Source organism: Pinus tabuliformis, chromosome 7 (assembly GCF_031772625.1).
Source record: "Pinus tabuliformis cultivar Carrire ecotype Pingquan chromosome 7, CPIR1, whole genome shotgun sequence".
NCBI lineage: Eukaryota > Viridiplantae > Streptophyta > Pinopsida > Pinales > Pinaceae > Pinus > Pinus tabuliformis.
Genome location: NC_142293.1, coordinates 520,767,765 through 520,784,324, shown reverse-complemented (window position 1 = coordinate 520,784,324; position 16,560 = coordinate 520,767,765).

Sequence of the window (16,560 nt, the reverse complement as noted above, 5' to 3'; positions counted from 1 at the left end):
GGGTGCCAAGTTTGGTTGTGCCCTTCAAGAACTTCCCTAGAAGTTCCAAGGGTGCCACACCTAATAGTTTATTTGTGATGTCAAGGGTGTCAGCTTGGTTGTGCCCTTCAAGAACTTCCCTAGAAGTTCCAAGGGTGCCACACCTAATAGTTTATTTGTGATGCCAAGGGTGCCAAGTTGGTCGTGCCCTTCAAGAAATTCTCTAGAAGTTCCAAGGGTGCCACACCACTTGCCCTTCAAGCATCCAGTGACTACGAGGGGAAAGTATAGTGCAACATCATAGACTACTATCATCTCTCATGTTGCCTGCTATAGTGAGACTAATGGTGTCGGGGATCAAGGAATCCGCCTTGATGCGCGCCCCTTGGTAAAGTCCTCATGAGCGACCCAACTTTGGGACCTGCCGTCATGGCATCGTGATCTTTCAAGGCGAAGGTGTTTCAACCCTTCCAACCCAAGTCACGGTGGGAGTGCTAGTGGGTGAGATCAGGGACTCTGTCCCACCCCTCCCATGAAGTTCCATCCACTTGTACAACCCCATCACCCATATGTGGGTCATTCGGTCAAGCAACTAATCTGTGCCTGCAACCATTAACATATCATTAGGATATAGTTAAACATATCTGGCAGATTTCAAGATCGACTTAGACTTTCAAATATAAAAATAATATGAATTTTCATCAAACCAGGTGTCATCAACTCGTCATATGCGAGTGCCTCTGATGGTTTCCTGCCATACTCAATAATCATCAGTAACAAGGTTTCTCAATGTTAGTCATTGTCATAATAGCATCATTGACAATTCCTAGTCATTCACATCATTGTCTATTGTAAGCCTGAACTAAAGGAAGTAGGTACACATCCATCATGGCTATCATCATTAAACATCAATGGAAAAATACATATTTATTAATCTATCAACAGCAATTAGAAATATACCTATCCATCAAATTTATCATCATCATGCTTTTAGTAGAGAGCATACATATTCTTTACTACCCTCATCATCATAAATTCAACTAGAGACCAAACTTAACTATTTAATGTTGCAATCATCAGAACACCAATAGATAAGATATGTAAACTATTTAATGTTGCAATCATCAGAACACCAATAGATAAGATACATAAACTATTTAATGTTGCAATCATCAGAACACCAATAGATAACATACATAAACTATTCATGCTATCATAATATCAATGGAAAGCATTCATAAACATCACAACCATGAATATCTCAATCACTAATAATAGTGTCAAGTGCCCGGATCCTCAACCTGAGGTCCTCAAAGAATAAAGTGTGGGCCTTATGGCTAAATAAATGTTTGTGTCATCTCACTGTCAGTCAACTAGAGCGGGCACTACACTCCGGCTCTGCGGCTCTGGTGCTCTCGACTCTGGGTCTCGGCTCCGGCTCTTGGCCTTTGGCTCTCTGCTCTAGCTCTCGGCTTTGGCTCTTGGCTCTTGGCTCTCTGTGTTATTAGTGGTTCGCTCGACCTCCAAGCGAATCTCGACAACCTTCAGTAGCCCTGTCAATTGAGCTCTCTGTGTATTTGTGAGGCATCCCTCCAGCTCTGCGGCTTCCTGTCTATTTCTCTGTCTCTTTGACTGGCCCTTTGTCTTCCTCTCTGTGCAATCTTCCCTCTACGGCTTTGTGTCTGGCCATCTGGCTCTGTGGCTCTCTGTGTATAACCCATCCCTGTTACAGTAACGACCGCTTATAGCGTGGCATAGGTGAATGGGAGCTGTTTTTACATTGGAAAATACACAGGCGACCTTTCTTCAGGCAGATTCCCGAGTTCGAACACGTAACACAATACACAAGAAAACTGATGAAAAACGCATCATGGAGTGTTTAGCGGAACTAAAATAATATTCAATCGCTCCTATAATCCTATTGGGTCCGTGTTCTTCATCGCCCATCGCAAATCGCATTGCCTATGGCCAAACACCAAATACACAGGAATACACTAAAAATCTGAAAATCCAAACTTCAAATAATATGCAGTCGCATTTATAAACCCTATCAGGTCCGCGCCCTGATCGCTAATCATAATCACGCTGTGTCAACGACCCTTTATATTTGTGCGATCGAATCGCCGATCAAATCAGGGACTTCCATTCTTTTTCTGATTCGACGGTTGACAAGCTCTCATCGTAATCGGCCCATCGCTTTATTCATAGGTCGCATGTGCATTGGCCTTTGTATTGTTTGCGATGCGATTCACCGATCGCCGATCGACGTTATCGCATATTGCACAATCGCATGGTCGCAAGTCGCAATGCCATGGGTCATGGTCCTCAACCTTCTCCGATCGCCGATCAGCGATCATATCCTGACCGTTGATCTGCGCACCCGATCCAACAGTCCACGTGCAATCATTGATCGCTTATCGCAAAACCTTTATGCCTTTGGCTAAGTCCTTCCCTTTGGATGTATTGCGATGCGATATGAAATGTTCCCTTTATAACATATAGATATATGTGATATCAATGCTCCACATATATATATTTGCGATGTGATGCAATGAACTTTAAGGGATTTTATGTTTATAAACACATTTTACCTTAAGTCCCATTTATAAGAAATTGCCTCCTTTTCTAAGGATAATGGACAATCTTCTTTTTACAATAACTTCTTCATCCGAAGTCCATTTTAGACCATTCAAATTGCGTTAGCTTCAGAATGAAGAGATCTCTGCAATGAGACTATTTCCAAGAGCATCCTTTGACTTTCATTTTCCTCTGTGAGGAATATTCATAGACTTAGAAGTCTATGTTAGATCCATTTTGGATCATATCTACTAAGGGTCGTCACTAAAATCCATATTCTCACACATCCTATCGGGACTAGCCACATTGGGGTACCTATGGCATCAATTGTAGGAATTTATAGTGTAAGTTAGATAGAACACCAAAGGACACCACTCACAAATAGATCACAGATCAGTACACCAGTATTCTTGACGTGGTTAAAACCCTCAAAGAGGGAAACAATCCACAGCCTGAGCCAACATGACCACTTTAGGCAATTTATTAATGTAAAAGAAAGAAAATTTACATAAGCTTCTCTCATGAATAGTGACCTTACAAATGACCTTCCATGCTCTTTAAATAGAGATCATGGACCAATCGGGTGTTAAGCCATGGATAAAGTGTCGGTAATACCGAGGAGAGAATGAACCGTCAGATCACTTCATGTCTAGAACATATCGTGACTGTTAGATTGTAAGTTACAAAAAATACATATTAAAGAAATACACTTTACCTAACTATACACTAGACCAAGTTATACTTAACTATTTCCTATGTGTTGGAATATCCTAACATCCCCCCTTAAGAACAACTTGGGATAGGATTGACGGATGTATAAAGACGACACAATAGGAGAAGGAAGGAGACATTAGAGCCTATCCCCCCTTAGTGACAACTTCCTGAACTCCAACCGTAAATCGAAGTTTAGTAAACTTCGCCTCTGTGAGTGCCTTTGTAAAGATGTCTGCAACTTGATCATTGGTTGAACAATATTGCACTTCAAAAACATGGTCATGAATGAGCTTTCTGAGGAATTGCATGTGTAGTTCAATGTGTTTTCTGCGTTGATGCTGGACTGGATCTTTGCATAGCTGAATGGAAGTTTGATTATCACACCAAAATGTAGTCAGATACTGCTGCTGAAAACCAAACTCTGACAGGATCTAACGAAGCCACAAGGCTTTCTTACTAGCTTCTACGATGCCACGATACTCTGCTTTTGTTGAAGAAAGAGAAATGACACTTTGTTTCTTGCAAGCCCATGTAATAGGTCCAAAACCAAGAGTGAAGACATAACCTGTAGTAGACTTCCGATCGTTAGGGTCACCAGTCGAATCAGAATCAATGAAACCAACCAATAGAGGAGATGCTTCTGCACTGTAATGAATCCCAAACTGAACTGTACCTCGAACATAATGAAGTATTCTTTTAGCTACTTTCCAGTGAATTTCATGTGGATTTTGCATAAACCGAGCAATAAGGCCAACAACAAAGGAAAGGTCAGGACGGGTATGGGTCAGATACAAAAGTTTTCCAACAAGCTGATAGTATAAGGTAGCATCAACTTCAAGGGAAGTACAAGTGAAGGGAGAAGGGGCTGGTTTACAATGTTCCATGTGAAAGTGGCATAGAAGATCGCAAGCGTACTTGGATTGGGAAAGGGAAATACCTTCTTTGGATTGCAAGACTTGAAGACCAAGAAAATAATGCAAGTGTCCTAAGTCTGTCATTTCAAACTGCTTTTAAGGCTAGACTTCACATGGTTTATAAGGTTGGGATCACTACCCATAAGGATAAGATCATCAACATAAAGAACAAGAATGATAAGAGGCTTACCTACTTTCTTGGTGTAGACAGTGTTTGTCAGAATGACACCTAGAAAAGCCAATATCCAAAAGAAAGCTATCCATTTTGGCATGCCAAGCCCGAGGGGATTGCTTGAGACCATAAAGAGATTTCTTAACCGACATACAAGGCTAGAGTTTGTTTGTATAAAGCCAGGAGGTTGTTCCATATAGATTTCTTCATGCAAGTCCCCATGCAAGAAGGCAGATTTAACATCCATCTGATGGACTTCCCATTTGAAAGAGACAACAAGGGAAAGAATAAGACATATAGAGTTCATTTTGGAAACAGGGGAGAAGGTTTCAGTATAGTCAATGCCTTCAACTTTGTTTCAGTATAGTCAATGCCTTCAACTTGTGAAAAACCCTTAGCAACAAGACGAGCTTTATTTTTATCAACTTTTCCATCTGGTCCAAACTTGGTTTTGTAAACCTATTTGCATCTAACAAGTTTTTTCCCCTTTAGAAGAGGAACAAGGTCCCATGTATCATTTTCCAATAATGAACGATATTCTTCATTCATAGCTGCGTCCCAATTTGGATGGATTGAAGCTTTTGCAAAGGTGTCAAGATCATAATTCGTTGAAGCTTGAGCCAGTAAAGAAGAGGCTGTATGAAACTGAGAACGTGTACGACGCTGATCTGTAGGATCACCTGCTAGAGCACCTACTGCATCCTGAGCAGCGTAAACCCATTTTGGAAGCTGAGGAGCTAAAGGAGGATCTTGAGAAGGTGGGGGAGGATTGTCATCCTCGCTGTCATCATCTGAAGAAGAAATATTTTCAGAAGTAGAAGGGATAAAGAGAGGTGGCACATCTGCCGAACTAGGCTCGTAGGCCAATATATTTTCAGTAAAATTTACATCTCTTCTAATGATAACATTCTTGAATTTAAGTTTAAGAAGTCTATATCCTTTGACATCTTCAGAATATCTAACAAAAATACAATTTTCACTCTTAGGTTCTAAGGCTTTATGTTTCTCATCTGGAATATGGGACCATGCTTCACTTCCAAAAACACAAAAGTGACTTACATCTGGTTTAATTGAGCTCCATGCTTCTTCTGGAGTGATATTCTTTAAAACCTTAGTAGGAGTGCGATTTTCTATGTAATTTGCACAGTTAATTGCTTCTGCCCAAAAATTAAGACTAAGTCCTTTAGATTGAAGCATACAATTAGCCATTTTTTTTTAGGTGCGATTCTTCCTTTCAGTTACACCATTTTGCTGTGGAGTGTATGGAACAACATGTTGCAATTGAATTCCATGCTTAGTGCAAAAATTGATGAATTTGTTGTTAACATATTCTTCGCCATTATCAGATCTTAGCTTAAGAATTTGATGTCCAAATTGTTTCTCAACAAAGGCCTTAAAGGCCAAGAACATGTTAAAGACTTTACTCTTGAGTTTTAAGAAGTATACCCAAGTGCGTCTGCAGAAATCATCAATGAAAGTTAAGAAATAATTGTAGCCAGAGAATGAAACAACTAGAAGTGGACCACATAAATCACTATGCACAAGCTGCAAAGTGGCTGAGGCGTGGCAAGAGGCACGTTTTTCAAAACTACCCTGATGGTGTTTTCTGAGTACACATCCGAAACAAACACCATCTTTGCAAGATACCATAGGAAGACCTGTCAACATATTTTCTTTACATAGATTTTGAAGGGAGCGATAGTTTAAGTGACCAAATCGCTCATGCCAAAGTTTTCTCACTTCATCATTATGAGCCACAAATACCGAGGGAAGAGTTGATGATCCAAATTTGTTAAACTTATACAACCTTCTAGAGTCATCAGCAATGCGAGCAGCTAAAATCTGTTTAGGATCTCTTAGGTCCTTAATTACAACATCATGAGGTGAAAATTCAATGATTTGACCTTCACCTGAACGAGTTATCTGATATACAGATAGAAGGTTGCAGGATAAGGTAGGAACACATAATACATCATTAAATTGACCATTGTCTAGATGAATAGTTCCAGTGCCTACAACACTAAGAGATCTATCATCACCAACATATATATTTTTAGTGTTACAATCAATCAAAGAAGAAAACATGGCTTTGTTTTTGGCCATGTGATAAGAAATTCTAGAATCATTGAGCCACTCATGAGAATGAGAAGAAGAAGATACATTTAGTGTATAACCAGACTGAGATGCTTGACAACCACATGCAGAAAGTGCTATTTCTGAAGATGAAGTTGAAGTTGAAGAGTGCTCCAAATGGATGTTATGCTTCTACATTGCTGCTTCCAAGACTTCCATCTTCTTAAAGCATTTGGATTCTAAGTGGCAATCACAATTACAAAAGTTGCAATGTCTATCAATTTTCTTCCCTTTGTTTTTATTTGCCTTATCATTTTGTTGAATTTATTTTTCATTTTGAGACTAAAATATCTTAGGCCCCTTTTTTGGTTTAAGACCATTCTTTTTAAGATGCCGCTTCTTAGGATTCTTTGAATTTGGTTGCTGCTGGGCTGCTAACACTTTCTTAGAAGAGTTTCCAGTATTAAGAAGGCCAAGATGTAAGAGTTTTTCTTGTTCTCTTATTAAAGAATCACAAAAGGCATCAAAAACGAGTTTTTCTTGTTCTATTATTAAAGAATCACAAAAGGCATCAAAAGAGGGGGATTTGTAGGCTTGTTCTTGAGAAATAAAGGCTTCTCTAGTAGAATGGAAGGTGGAAACAAACACATAGTAGGCTGGTCCTAACTTAGTAAGAATGGAATAGATAAGGCTACCATCTTCTTTCTTAACCTTAACACCTTTCAAGAGAAGTCTAAGGGTCTTGAACTTGGACAAAAAATCTTCAATGGAAGAAAAATTATTAGGGTCCAACGTAAGCAACTCATTTTCGAGTTGATGGGCTCTAATTTAATTTTTAATTCCAAAACTTTATTGAGTTGTTTCATTGCTTCATCAGGGGTATCAAGTTCTGTGATATGAATTTAAGGTATGGATAAATAGACATCTTATCAACCCACACGCTTGATCTTGTTTATTTTCCCATTTGGCTAGCTTATCTTCATCTTTAGGTTTAGATTTTTGATTTGAGGCTATTCTATAAAGACCTTTACTTCTAATTAAATCCACAATGTAGGATAACCATTGGAAGTAGTTGGTGTTGTCAAGAATAACTAGGTATGGACTTTCCATTTTAAAAGAAACTGAAACTGAAGATGTTGAAACTAAGCGTTCCAATGGAAAGATCTTGAAAAATTAGGTCGATTAAAAAACAACGGCTTTTGGATGAAGAAGTTATGGCTTCTTGAAGAAAAGTTGTTAAAGATGCAAACAAACCACGTGATTGGACGTGATTGTTGGGAAGATAATGTTATATTTAAACCCCTCCGCACCCTGCTACCCCCTCCCCCCCTTTTCCAAACCTAATCTAATTAGCTCACTTAAAAAAAAAAGATTACTTTATGTGACCCTCTTTTATAAATAAGTGAAAACCACGTTTACAATGGTACTTTATGAACTATCCACTAAATTGTAACTTAAATAAAAGCTAAAATGACTTTAGAATTATAAGTGACTCACTTTTTATAATGGGTGAGAACACTTTTACATAAAGTAACTTTAAAACATAAGTTACATGTGCTTTTTGAAAAAGTGACTCAACAAAAAGAAAGACTTGAACCCAAGGCCTCTATTCTCATAAAGTAACTTTAGACTAGGTGAACTAGTTTAAAAGGTTAGTAATTTTCATAAAAGAGGAAGGTTTTTTTTTTTACTCACTGAAGCTTTGGAGTGCGTGCTTACTTGAAAAACCTCCTTTTGCCTACAAAACAAAAAAAAGCTACACAAACCAAAACGAACACGCAAAAGTAATCCAAGTCTTACAACTTAAAGTTAGATTTGGTCGGAAACTATATATTTTCCTCAATGTTTCTGGTTTTCTGAGATCACACTAAGGCGCGATGGAAAAGAGCATACGCATGAGAAACAATAATTTCTTTCCGTTTCTGATTTGCCCAAATCGCACAGAGTCGCGGGGCAAAAAGCATACACATAAATGAAAGGTATAGATCCGGTAATAAAACAAAGAGATAAATAAACTAAAATAAACAGAGAGATAAATAACTAAAACTGCAAATAAAGACTGTATACCTCCAGATCTTAAAAATGACGTAGCTAGGGCTACCAGAAGCCTTTTCGCGTGAAACGAAAGGGTTTCTGCACTGGAACGAATGCCCCTAACACAATAGAGTAGTCCTCTCGACTCGAAAGTGGTTAGAAACCGTAGATCTAGGAAACGAAAGTCGGATGCAGTTATATCGGTTTGGAATTTGGATCTCCAACGGATTCAGCCCTCAAATAGCTCTAATAACATGTAGGAATTTATAGGGTAAGTTCCTTAGATAAAACACCAAAGGACACCGCTCACAAACATACCACAAGTCAATACACCAGTATTCTTGACGTGGTTAAAATCTTCAAAGAGGGAAACAATCCATGGCCTAAGCCAACACGACCACTTCAGGTAATTAAGAAAATTTACATAAGCTTCTCTCATGAATGGTCACCTTACAAATGACCCTCCATGCTCTTTAAATAGATATCATGGACCAATTAGGTGTTAAGCCACAGATCAAGTGTCGGTAATACCGAGGAGAGAATGAACCGTTAGATCACTTCATGTCTAGAACATATTGTGACTGTCGGATTGTAAGTTACACAAAGTACATACTAAAGGAACACACTTTACCTAACTATACACTAGACCAAGTTATACTTAACTATTTCCTATGTGTTGGAATATCCTAACATCAATTTCTCGATAAGCTAGCCACATAAAAAATTCGATCTCCTAGGGTCTCCTGCGCTGGCCTTTCCTCTAGCTCTCCTCCAATTTTGAAGCCATTCCAACGGTGAAGTTGGGAGAAAATTCAAGCCCTAGCTTCGAGATTAAAACTTTCCCTGCCATCCCTAAGGCTATTGCCTCATAGGGTCAAGGCAATATCTTCAATTGAAATTATTTCTTTGATCATTTCCCCACCTTTTCTAGGGTAAGAATATCACTGGTTGCTTTATACTTCCCTCATACCCTAGACCAGGTCCACTTGGTCCTATATGGTCTCTCTCCTTTAAAAGATCATTCTTCAAAAACCATCGAGGATACCAATTACAACAACGGTTTTAAGGATTGGGAAACTATTTCACAAGCCTATTACCATAAATCTAATCCTCAAAATCCTCTCATTCTTTCCCTAGATTATATAATACCTTGCTTAGTAAGCAAGCAAGCTCCATCTTTCAAACTTTTCTGGGAAAGGGTTTGTTTTGGTCACTCATATCCATTGACTTATCATTCATTCGTGACTCCACACGTATCAGGACTCCTCCCATCGGTGAAAGTCTGTAAATAGAAGGGAGCCTTAGCTGAGGTGATAATGGGCGAAGTCTCCATTCATTTCCCTTGGTCTAGCATTTTCTCTTTAGGGATCCCCTTTAGGTCTCCTGCTAGTTTGAACAGTAACATGGCCAAAGGCTTTAATTTGGGATTAATTATCCTCATCTTGTCTTACTAGTTTGGATTTCTCCTTTAAAGGAATAACTTCATGTTGAGTATTTTGGAATTTTTTTTCAAAGACATCTTGAATTTCTTTTAACAAGGTTATATACTAGTTAACTTCATGATGAGTACACTCATTCCCAATATTCAACCACTTGGAGGCTTTTGTTGTTCCAATATTTATTTTCTTTATATCTTGAACTTTTCTAATGTACAACTCTTCTAATAGTTGAGAAGTTTGAATATGATCATCTTGGTTGAAAAGTGACTCCAAGCATATTGATATTTTCTACCATCTTATGCCTCTTTGCCTTCACTATCTTCTTCAGCAGGGAACTTGAGAATATTCCCTTCATTATTGAAAAATTGCCAATATTATTCATTGTTCGGAACAAATGGACTAAATAAAACTTCTACATGAAATGAATTATATGATGAATTTGGATCAAAAAATGTTTCTACTACCACCAATGAGTGGACCTTTTGATCATGTTCATTGGGAATAAAGGATATTTCAAAGGAATCAAAAGATTGCATAAATTCCCAAACTCTTTATACATAAGCTTTCAACTTACTCTTCTTAGTATTATACTCTTGTTAGCTTGATTAACGATCAATTTATAGTCTCCCATAATGATGTTGTCTTTAATCAGCTTTTGTTGTGTAATAAGTAGACCTTGAATCAATGCTTCATATTTAACTTCATTATTTTTACAATCAAATTGCAAAAGAAAGGCATTTGGAAAGAATTCTACATGTGGGATTTCAAATATTACACCCAATTTAGATCTCATGCTTGAATAAGCAACATCAAAGAACATTTTCCAATGAACTTGAAATGTATTTACACTATTATTATAGATGATATTTACATAATTGGGTATGACATAGTTCCCAAGACTAGTATCCATGTAGGTATCTTGAAGAAGATGATTATTTGGTTCTTGAATTATTCTTGTCAATTGACTTTCCTTAAGAATCATGCAACTCCCATCATTCATCATATGACCTCCTAAAGGAAACCTCCTTTCTCTTCCCAAGACTAGCCCATATGCAACCAATAAGTCCACAACAACTACTATAAAGATAGTTGTAATATGCAGAGTTGAACTTACCGATGCACAAAAATCTTTGATTTCACTTGATTTCACCCTAAGCTGACACCTTTCTTGAATTAATTATACAAATGATTTCTCATGTCTAATAGTATTTAGTACAATCTAAGCCAATTGATTTCATAATATAAAATGGCATCATATTGTTTGTTGCACCACTGCCAACCAAACAATCATGCAAGATAACTTTTGGTGTTTCCAAAGACATAAAAGGGAGGTAATTTACATCAAGAGTTAATAGGAGTAGCAAGATATGTCTATCGAGAACCAATGAAAACTGCTTCCATGATCACATTTGATAACTCTTCGCTCTTGAGGGCTTTGATAAAAAAATTATTTATTGAGGAATCTTCACCACTTTTGAAAATGGCAATGTAATTCGGAGATTACACTAGTGCTCCATGATATTATAAGTCATCTTCATTGGTTTAGGTACATTGCTGCTTTTATTTTGAGATGGTCTAGATTTCTCTTGGTGCATATTCTTTTGAGTTGAAGTCTCTCCTTGATTTCTCATGATTGCATAGAATTTGAAACTTTTTCCTTCACTAGGACTAGGAGCTAGGCTAGGTGAAATGTGCTAGAACCAAACCCCACTTATGATTTTGAAGATCCCATAAGCTAACCAAAATAAAATAGGAAAAAGGTTTTTCAAGTCAATACTTCATTCCGAAAATGACAACGTTAAGCTATCTAGTTTCCCAACCATCCAAGGCACACACCAACCTAAAAAAACAAATAAAACAAGCATGGATGATCATTTTAAATATTTACTCAATTTTGTTGTAATGTGGACCTCTAGGCTGTTGTAGTACTCCCCATATTACATTCTTCAATATCATGGATATTTTATAATCTATTCACGTAAATCTTGATCAAAATTTGTTATGAGATCATAGGAGAGAGATTGAGTGGGGTTCCCACTCAACCTCATCAACTTTACAATCCTTAACATCACTTGCCTCGTACTCTAGGTAGCAAGGAGAAGAGATAAATGGCTTGTGATGCTAGGGGGTTGTTGTCAGGCATGAATGCCCTCTCCCATCTGAGAGATGTGACGAGGGTATTAATAGATAACAAAACATTTCCTTTAGAGGAATTCAAAAACATCTATTTTCCAACAAGTATAATCAAAGCCGATGTAATAATTAATCTACACAATTAGGGATCTTTTCACAATATACTTACTTGAATATAGTTTTGAGTCTATTGGTTTATTTGGATCATTTCTTGGAAACCGATACAATTATCTTATCTTATTAATATTTTCTTTGAAGATCATCCAACTTGAGTATGTTTTGTAAGATGTATTTAAAACCTTAGGTTTTATTTCAAATTTTGATTTTTTTTATTTTATGGTAGTTTAATGATTTTCTATTTGTTTTAATTTTGCTTTAATTGTTGTCACTGTTGTTATAACATTCATCTACATTTTTTTTGGTGTGGTTCAAACCCACCCGTGTTTAGGTGAGCTAGTTATCTTTCATGTAAAAGGGGCTCCCAAGGAGCAAGCATGACAATACTGGTGGGACTGGAACCCGGGTAGGGAGGATAATAGTGAATTCTCTCTACCATCAAGCTACACCCACTTTACCATCTACACAGTTTATTTATGCAAACATATTAGAAAAAATAGTAGCATAATTCTAGTTGCCATTTTTTCTAGAGTTTTTCAACAAAAAAAATTTAACATAAGTACTAAGAATTTGTAATAGACATTGAATTATGGGTTATAGCTAGAAAAAAATCCTTCGAATTGTCTCATTATCTTGGGAAACTCTTTGTTTCTTTGTTTTAAATCTTATTGATAGAAATGTTCCTTGCATCAAACCATGTGAGTGATAAAATTGCTTGAAGACCTTGGAGTAAGACAAGACAATAATAGTAAGACATAAAACACAATCAACAATGTGATATAAAACATAGGATATACCTTTAATAACAAACTAAGTTATATTTCATGGTGAGTCTTAATAATTTGGTCCTCTACAAAGTTAATGAAGGTAGTAATATGTATGGAACAAACTTTACAATTTATATATTTAGTGCCTTCAAGGAAGCATCTTTCCTTTCCTTTGATAAATTGCAATGGTGCCAAAGAAACATGGCACTTAATACAAATGTACTACCACACAAACAACAATAAAAATTTAGAACAAATTGATCATTCTCACCTTTTCCAATTTCAGTTTTTAATTTTTCATACTTGAGTGGGCTTATGCATAAGACTCCCCACAATCATAGCTTGAGAAATAACTCTCTCTCATAGACACAAGTAAAGATATAAAATAGTAATACAAATAGACATTATATTGCATTGAAAGTCCAAAATGAAAAGGACTCATGGAATATCTAACAAGAATCTTACCAACAGTGACAATTTCATCATAAGTTCTTGTTAGGATAGAGGGAGAAGTCTTTCAAAAGCACTTGTCACATCATCTTTCAAGATATTTTTCATATTGAAATAAAAATATTAACGTGGTTAGGTCAAACATATCTCTCTTCACTCATTAGTTCTACACTAATAAAAGATTATAGTAAAATATACCTAAATTCTCATGAAAAATGATGGATAAGTGTATGCACATAAAAGGAATGACGAGTTTTGCCAAAATTTAACAAATTCCTTAAGGCTCTAGTTGAGTCGAGGGGCTCATTTTACAACCCAATATGATGGGGATGTGTAAGTTTATCCATGCTCAATGTGGAGTTGACACATGACCCTCTTAAAATAAAAATAAAATATTCTCTAAATAGAAAAGCAATGTAGGCTATAATAAAAAACAAAAATAAATATGTTATGCATGTTTAGTAAGATTTCCATATGAAATAATGTAGTTTCATATCAACTTTAAAAGGAGGTAAAGAAATTAGAAGTAAAAACAATGTGTGAGTAAGATGTTTAAAGCTTATACTTTTCAAAAATATTTCAACATGGGATTTAAATAAACCATTTGAAGATCTATGTTAACTAATATTGATTATACTTAAAAATATATTGATAATAAACAAACCATTTTAATGTTCACAATGTACTCTATATAACATTCAAAAATACAATATAAACAATGAACAATTAAGCACTATAGATTCATTGAGATCTATCATGGGATGAGAAGGTTGCAATTATTTTTCAAATGTTGCACTCTAAAACAAGTTTTCACCTAAAGAAATTTGATCCCTTTCGGCTCATGTTAGATCTGTGATTAAGATGGATCTATGCTAGTTTTTAAATCATCTCAACCAGAGAACATGCATGCAAATTAAAATAGTCTACATAGTATGCAAATATGACTACTTGACATAGGGAGTTTTTAACCTTTGCTTAATTTAACAGGAAACATAAAAGTTTAAAATTGTTAATTGATAGTGATGATGATATTTCAGTATTGTTTAGAATGTTTCTCATTATAATTATTTCTCTAGCACATTAGAATCAAGGATTTGAGTTTTTTATTTGGTTTAAATCCATAGAATTTAAAGGTCAATTTATAAAACTTACTCATTATAATTTATGAGTGTGAAGCATACCCACATTGCATTTGTCCCTTTACATACATATAGTCACCTAGCTTATTGAAATACAATTTGATGTTAGATGATTGAACTAGAATCCTTAACAATAAAAAAGAAAATTTACATATCTATTTTCAATCTAACGTGGGATATAGGCATGTTATAGTGCATTCCACCTTTGTTTTGTGAGATAATAAATGTGGAATTGGTTAATTAATTGTAGCATATTGTTTCCAAAATCACATTGGTTAAACTTTAAGAGTCATTTAGCCACTAAGAACTTAGAAAATTTCTAAAAAGCAAGCACATACATATGATATTCAAATTATTAACAAAAATAATTTTAGACATTTCCATTTAATGACAAATTCACTATTTTAGACATTTCCATTTAATGAAAAATTCACTATTTAATTTGCAAATTGCAGTCATATAAATGACATTACAAATTATAATATACCTATTAGATAATATCAATACAAAGTATGTGTTACACATACAAGTACACATGGCATTTATGATATAACATGGGTATATGAGATTAATTGAGAAAACCTAATCGTCATTCCTAAGGGTTTGATTGTGCTAGTGTCTTGACTCACAATATTTATTTAGTTGAGGTTTTTGCCCAAATGTTGAATCCTTGAGTTTGACATTTTAATGCAATTTTAAGTTCATCTCATAAAAATGATGGTAGTAGTATCCTTGTCGCATTGTATTGGTTTGTTTTGGACATGAAGATTGGAATGAACAAATACAAATAGTTCATCCATTTTGTTGCGTTGTATTGGTTTGTTTTGGAAATGAAGATTGGAATGAACAAATACAAATAATTCATCCATTTTTTACCCAACCTTGTGCACTTGTGCTTCAACACACTCTAAGTATGCTCATGATAAAGAGAACTATGCTTTTCACTCAAGGCATGTATAGTAAATTTTAGTAGGTTAGGGGAATTGCCACCTATGTCCTCCCACCATACATTATTTGGATTTTTTTGCAACACTTATGAGTGAAGAGGTCGACTCTCTGGTTGTAAGGCAAGAAGTTTTACATGCTTGCAATGGCACAAATTAAAATATAATCTAACTATGACACACAATTGGACAATAGGGTATCCCTTTGGAATTGAGTATCCTTAAAGGATCACTTGGATTGGATTCTACATAACCTTAGCAAGCTTTAGAGATGATCTTGGGTATCCCTATTACATTTTGAATTACCAGTATGGATAAAATGTTGGTAGAAAGTCATTTGTTTTACTCTTTCCTTTTAAAATAATTTACTAGCACTTGGAGTGGCTTCTTGAACATTTTATGTTGGAAAAATAAGGCACACAAAAAGGTGTTTTCCTAGTTCCTTTAGATATGTGTACACTTTTTGGGGAAAGTTGAGGGCTTGGTATAACTAATATATTACACAATGAACATTTTTTTTCTACTAATGGGTTTTTTGGACCATGCACAAGAATACACAATGGCAAATACTTGTTCACAACTTCATTCACAAGGCTGTCAATATAAGTGGCAAGCTAGACCCCATTTTCATATATGACATGGTACTACTAAATATTTTAAAACTTTTGGAAATGGAAAGCTCAGTAGGTTGTCTCTAGAAATATTCAATATGACTTCAATGATTAAATGCAGAGGATGTGATTTAGGTGCATGTTCAATTTGAAATTTCTTAGTGGAGAAGGTCCAATTTGATTTAATTCCTTATTTCATTTGGAAACAAGTATGGAAATGTTTTCACATGGGGAGACATATGGGATAAGGAATCTTGCAACTAGCTATATTGGAAAATCCTTAATTATTCTCAACAATTACAAGCTATTAATAGACTCACATTCATGTTACTTTGTGAATCAATGTTAGAGGTTAGTTTATTGAAGTAAACAAAAAACACTGTGAACATATATGAAAATATTCACAATGGTATTATAGGAAGTTCATTATGGATCATGGAACCAAAAGTTTTATTCTTAACCATATTATCCTATAACCAATTGTCTTAATTGGAAGT